The sequence below is a fragment of the Penaeus monodon genome, chromosome 35, assembly GCF_015228065.2.
Source record: "Penaeus monodon isolate SGIC_2016 chromosome 35, NSTDA_Pmon_1, whole genome shotgun sequence".
Taxonomy (NCBI): domain Eukaryota; kingdom Metazoa; phylum Arthropoda; class Malacostraca; order Decapoda; family Penaeidae; genus Penaeus; species Penaeus monodon.
Window position 1 is genome coordinate 6,597,102 of NC_051420.1, and position 7,500 is coordinate 6,604,601.

Genomic DNA, 7,500 nt, shown 5'->3' on the forward strand with positions numbered 1-7,500 from the left:
AACAACAACAACAATAATAATAACAATAATGATACTGTTATTATTCATATTATCATTAATAACAACAACAACAACAACAACAACAATAATAATAATAATGAAAATAATAATGATAATTTATTATTCATATTATCATTAATGATAATAATAATAATAATAATAGTAATAATAATAATAATAATAATAATAATATCAATAATAATAATGATGATAATAATAAAACAATAATGATGATAATAATGATGATAATGATAATAAATAAATAATAATGAAAGTAATAATAACACGGATGAAGATGTTAATAATAATGGTGAGGATAATAGTAGTAATAATAATAATATTATTGATAATAATAATAATAATAATAATAATAATAATAATAATAATAATAATAATGATAATAATAATAAATGATAATAATAATAATAATAGTGTTACGCCGGTCGCCTCGTCTCTCTGCCACCAACACAAGGCAGGCTAGGCAGACGGCGTGTTATATACAGGGTCGTGAACACTGAACAGCTCCAAGAGGCACCGAACACCACAGCGTCCCAGAACACCAGGAGAGGAACGCCAGTGATTTACCCGTACACTTTTCTATAGACACAATACAGGGGGGAAACCAGCATGTCACACAGCACAATACAGCTTATAACAGGGCAACAACACCAAGTTTATCTCAGGTCACAAGGGAACACACGAGGTCTTCACAGGAGCAGCACCCAACTGCCTCTACCGGCTTGTTCCTCCGCCCCTCCGCTCACAGCCAGCTGCGTCATGTTTGCCCAGGTCCCTTCATGTAAACACATGTTTCGCACAGAGACAAAGACCCACTGGCGTAGCACTATCCCCCCCCCCATCAAGCAGACGACCCGTCTGCTCTGACATATCTAAACCGGAACAAACTACATAAAAATTTAAATAAAATCAGTTCTCAGAAACACAAAAATCTTTTATCCAGCGCGGCTTTCTTCGCTCTCGCTGGGGTCTCTCTGGAGGAGGTGTGGGCGGCGGTAGATTGGCAGTGGCACCCAGAGGGGTATCTCCTGTCCCAAGACCTGGCTCATGGTCACCATTGACATCTGCTGCATCGCCCTCACCGTCCAAATGCTCGTCCTCATCTCGGTCAGCGTCTGCCACGTCCTCATCGCCGCTGCTGGGGCTAACTTCGTCTTCTTTTTCACCATGGCCCCAGGAGTAGCTTCCTGGCCCATGGTAACGCCACAGCCGGTGCGCCAAGTCCTCGAGGAAGTCAGGCAACGGCCCCACACCCACCAACTCCTCGCTCCCCGACGACTCTTCTGGACGCTCCGCTTCCTTACAAGTGCCCAGCTTTGCACCAGCTGGCACCTTCTGGGCCTTATCGGAGAAGTTAGCTACCAACACTGTAACTAACCCATCCCCTGGTCCAACAAGGCTCCGCCCAACCGCTACGCCATCAGCCAGCTGCAGGTTTTGAATGGGCTCCACGAGGCCCTCTACTCCACGCATCACTCTTGACAGTCGACACCGGATTCTAGACTCTGTCCTGGGGGCAAGGTGCAGTCGCTCAGCCGTAACTACCTCTGGCACAGCCAACCTCTGGAAGCAAAGGCACCTCTTCACCGTGCACCCTCACCAGCTTCCGTCCAAGGTCGACACACGCCTTACTCTGCGTCAGGTAGTCAAGGCCCAGCAAACAGTGCTCGTCCAGATCGGCCACATACACCGGCAGCCGCTGCACCGTGCTGCCCACGCCAATACGAGCCTCCACTGGCCCCTTGAGCTGCACACAATGCCCCGTGACACCACACAGTCTCTGTGGTGCATCTGGAAGTCGCATAGTGGCCAACATATCAGGCCGCACTAGGGTCTTCTCAGCCCCAGTGTCCACTGTCAGGCGGCATGGCTTCCCATCTATTGAGCCCTCCACCTGCATCGTGCTGGTTCGACGGCAGCTTACCCAAGTCGGGGCCCGGGAACCGAGGACGGCTGGGTTTCGGCCCCCTTCTCCAGCCTTTTCCGCCTGTACCACTTCCTTAGCCTTAGGACATGCACTCGGATGGTGACCATACCTGCCACAGTCCTTGCAGCACTGCTGGAAGGCATCAGAATCCGTCTGGTTGAGAGGATGTGTTCTCCGCTCCCTCCAACACCGACTACATCTGTGCCCTTCCTTACCACAGCCCCAACACAAGCCTTGAAAAGTGCTCGGGCTCACCTTCCTCAATGCTATCTTCTCCACTTTAGCCTTCCGGCCCCGGAAGTCATGGCGGGGCTGAGCAGCTGGCCCTAGGCCACTGATTGCCTTCAGGAAAGCCTCGAACTCCAAGGCCCTCGCCAGCGCCACCTGCAGGTCCTCAGGGTGTGCCTGCTTGACGTAGATTTGCAGCTGCTGGTCCTGCAAAGCGTCAACAAAGAAATCGCGGGCCAGGACCACGATCATCTCTTCCGCAGCTGCAGGGTACGACCTCCTTACCAGTGCCTCCACATCCTGCGCCAGCTGGGACAGTGTCTCGCCACGCTCACGAGTCCGCTTCTTCAAGTGGGCCCGATATACCACGGCCTGGTGGTGGTGCCCGAAACGGCGTTTCAAAGCCTCTGCCACGCTGGTGTAAGAGGCCTGTTGGGATGCCGGCAGATGCCCCAACACTTCCACCGCGGGGCCCCTTAGCGCTGTTACCAGCTGCAGGGCCTTCTCTTCCTGGCTCCAGCCCTGGGCAGATGCCAGCATTTCAAATTGGGCAACATATGCCTCCCCGGCCACCTTCCCCCCCGTCGTACTCAGCTGGCTTACGCCTCACAGAAATGTCTGGAGGCCGAGGGGCTGCAGGGTGGAGAACGCGTGCCGTGAACTAACACACCTGGGGGGAGGAAGGGGGTGAGGGAGGCAACGAGGCGGGTTGACCGGGTCCGAGTTTGCCGCCACCTATACCCAAGGGAGCGGTTCCGATGGGTCCCCAGCCTTCTGCAGCGACCACTGGCTGCGACACGACGCTGCGAGGCCCGGGGTTTCCTGCCACAGACCCCAGGCAGACCCCAGTAAATCTGACACTCTGGCATCTGTTGCCAGAACCTCGTCTGCCTTCTCTGCTTGCAACGTTACTACCTCGTGACGCCGCCTTTCCTCCTTCACTTCCTCCCTCAGGCCCTGAACCTCGCCCTTCTGAGTCCTGCACCTCCTCCATCAGTTCACTCTTCACGCTGTTGCAGGCCTTGTCGTGTACTGCTGAGTTTCATCTTCACAGATGCGAGATTGCTCTGTAGCACCTCAACAAGTTGGCAGAACTGTTCCTCTGCTTCCTTGCCTGCATCTCGACGAGATGGTGCGCCTGCTCGCGTGCCTTCTGTGCCTGCTCTTCTGCCCTTTGTGCCATTTCCTCCCTCATACCGGCCAGCATGGCAGTGATCAGGTCCATCTGGCTCGGCTTCACCTCACTCGTGCCTGCCTCAGTCATACCTCCTCTCCCTCATGGCTGCCGCCATCTTTGGAGAACATGATAATCGGCGCTCTCACTGATCAATACCACAAATCCCACTCCTGACACCAATTGTTACGCCGGTCGCCTCGTCTCTCTGCCACCAACACAAGGCAGGCTAGGCAGACGGCGTGTTATATACAGGGTCGTGAACACTGAACAGCTCCAAGAGGCACCGAACACTACAGCGTCCCAGAAAACCAGGAGAGGAAACGCCAAGTGGCGAGGCAGGGCACGAAGTAAACACAAAATGACAGTCTTTCCTTTATTTACACAAGTTATTTACCCGTACACTTTTCTATAGGCACAATACAGGGGGGAAACCAGCATGTCCACACAGCACAATACAGCTTATAACAGGCAACAACACCAGGTTTATCTCAGGTCACAAGGGCACACACGAGTCTTCACAGGAGCAGCACCCAACTGCGTCTCTTGGCTTGTTCCTCCGCTCCTCCGCTCACAGCCAGCTGCGTCATGTTTGCCCAGGTCCCTTCATGTAAACACATGTTTCGCACAGAGACAAAGACCCACTGGCGTAGCAATAGTAACAAGAACAACAACAACAACAATAATAACAGCAATGATAAAACAACAATAACAAGAATAAACCAACAACATAACAACCTTAATGTAGGCGCTGACTGCTTGTAATATTGAACTAATATTGTCTAATATGTTACGAAATTTTATATTACACGAACCACAATGCTTATTATAGCCAATATTTAACGCCTACTGTAGTTTATGAAATCAGGAATGGCTTTTGCAAGTACTTTGTTCAAGGAAACACGAATATATACAGATAAACGGAGATATTTATGATAAAATCACAGTATATCTCAGTGTGTATGTGTAAAAGGTGGGAGAAGGATGGGAAAAATGAACTACTTAACATCTTTCCCTTCCTTAACTAACTTATGTATGACCACGTGAATGATCAAATAAAAATAGCATTGTTAGTCCTAAAACATAAATCAAAAAATTCATTTTCTTTGGCAATTCAAAGGTAAGCTATTTTATATTATTTTGTCGAGAAGGAACGGGAAGGGTAGTATTATTTTCCAATTGATTAACGCACTAATGTTATTAATTATATCATATTAATTATCAATTTTCCATCTTCAACGAACAGGTGCTTTAAAGCAGGCGAAAAATAAGATGCAAGATCAATTAGTAGGAGTCATTTATGTTAAGGACTTGAAGCAATGGATCCAGAAAAGACTGTTCATACGTAATTTTCTATGATTTCGTCCCTATCTTATACTTGTTTTCATATTTGATCAATCTTATTAAGAGAATAAAGATATGCACATGCAAAATGGCACGTCAAAAACTCCGTCGCTTGTATAGTTACTATGGTAAGGATAAGACCGATATGCGAAGCTTAACCTCGCCCGGGCTATGCCCATGGGGGGAGCCCGGCTAATGCCGACTCGGTCACGTGTGTCAGCTGGTACTGACTCGGCTGAATCGAGTCCTTGCCCGCCGTGGTGCCCAGCCACAGCAGTAACCTCCAGGCGACAATTGCAATATCTCGCGCCTGGGCGGGGCGCTAACCACCGACCCCTCGGATGAGAGGCCGACACGTTACCTTACCACTGTACTAGCCCGGAGGCTGTTACTATGGTAAATGAATATTACTATTGCACTGTTTTATTCTCTCAGCACACAGTACTATGTGACATTGCATGTCATCTATTGTCAGACTGAGTTTCTATGGAGAGTTTTAATTTTATTGTTTATCTTTTATTTATTCATTTATTTTTCTACCTCTGGGTTATACGGCGGGGATGGCATGTATGTCCTAAGTAGTTATCGCTATTACGGCACCGATAAGAATGCGATGAAAGAGCCTAGAACTCAGATTTCCAAAATTTTCTGTTACGATGTTTGTTTCCACATTTGCTTGTTCCCTTATTTGTTAATTATTATTTATTTGTATTTATCATTATTATTATTATTATTATTATCATCATTTTTATTTATTATTATTATTTTTCTTTTTTTTTGTGTGTGTGGGGGGGTCCCTTTTTACTTGTTGCTTGCTTGAGATTTGCGAAGTTCTGGCTTCGCCCGGGCCTTTCACTTATGGCCCGGCTTTTTACTTGTTTCCACAATTCTTTGTTCCGTTTGCATGTTTTAACAATTGCGTGTTACTTATTTGTTTTTACAAATAATGATTCTACAATTACTTGCATAGTTGTTACTTGTTTTCACAGTTGCTTGTTATCACACTTGCTTCCACGTTGTGATTTGGTTCCACAACTGCTAGTTAATTTTTTTTCCACAATTTTTGTTACATTGTTACGTATTCTGTCACCGCTGTTGGTTACATTCTCGTTGCTTGTTATTTAATTATCCCTTAACTTCTAGTTTGCTGTATTTTCGTATTATTCATTATTATTTCTACATATAACAGTATTTTGTTTTTAAGCTTAATGAAAAGTTTTGTATGATTCGCTGACTGGCTGTTATTAAGCTGTGCGTTTATTTAAGTTTCTCCTTTAACAATAAGCGTTTATTACAGAAAACAAGAAATATGTCTGGGTAACTTTAATATTTTCTTTTCCTACACGTAACATGATATGTCTCTGTGATAGCATAAGTACAACAAGCGTATACCATCTTCATATATACATAGGTCTCTAGGTATTATTGTAAATGACGTCTAACACGTTAAATACAGCATCTGAGCTTACCAAGCTGTAGAACACATTCCATGAAAGTTTTCTATATAACTTTCTTCGCAACTGGATAACAACGGCAATAAAGGTGTAAATTCCAGGAAACGCAGCAACCTTACGCCTCCAGGTAGGGCATGACGTAAGCGAGGGAAATCAAATGAGCCAATTAGATTTGGGCTGGAACGTGACGTGACCATAGGCAGTGACGTCCAGCACAATAGAACCAATCAGATATGCAATAGATCATCACGTGACAATAGAAGCTAGGCCTAGAAGAATACGGTTGAAATTCAAATCAGTTCCATGGCTGGGCAGTGTGTCGGATGTGATAATAACTATTTCGATTTCATAGCAACATATCACCGAAATAACGAGGCGAGTCTATAATACACGGTGTACTGCCTGAACTGTGGTACACTGTTATTACAGAAAAGACGGACACCAGTTCATCATTAGTTCGTCGAGGCCGCGATGTGTGTGTGTGTGTGTGTGTGTGTGTGTGTGTGTGTGTGTGTGTGTGTGTGTGTGTGTGTGTGTGTGTGTGTGTGTGTGTGTGTGTGTGTGTGTGTGTGTGTTGTGTGTGTGTGTGTGTGTGTGTGTGTGTGTGTGTGTGTGTGTGTGTGTGTGTGTGTGTGTGTGTGTTTGTTTGTGTACATATATATGTCCGATAGAGAACGGCGGAGAAAGATCACGATTCCCGCCAACAACGACCTGGATGACCCCAAGATAATGCTTGAGATAAGGTGTGGGTAAAACTGTTACTGGGCTTGAACTCTCTCCTGCCGGGACAGGAGAGGGGGTGTAAGGGGCCGAAAACGCGTCAGTATTTGTTGCTTGCTTGGAACGTATGAGGTGAAAATTTTGTAGATCAGGTGGTGGATGGGGCCCCCTTCCTACCAAAAGGGGGTTGAAGGAGGTGAAACCCCCTATAAAACCAGAAAGCGAGTGGATTTATGGTGCTCTTCCTTGTATCACCGATATTTTTTACCCCCCCCCTCCCCCCCCAAAAAAAAAATCCCTGATATGTATCATGCTCTTCCCACCCACTGTGCATCGTTTGCGAAAGAAATGAGTGATATATTCGTTCGAAACGCGACAAAAACTATGGAAGAAATATATTGTTCATCGGAAAATTGGCGTTAGGCGCCATTTCCAAATTTACCGGTCTCAATAGCATCTCTGAAGGAGGATTTTTTTCGCCTATCTTAAAGAAAGGTATAATAGGCTATCAACTAAATGTTTTAGAGATTGAAATAAGGTACATACGCGACCGTATGAATACATATAGTAAAAAGTATGTCTTTATTGCTGCCGTATTGCCAAATGTTCTGACATTGGCGATAAGCAGTGACGTC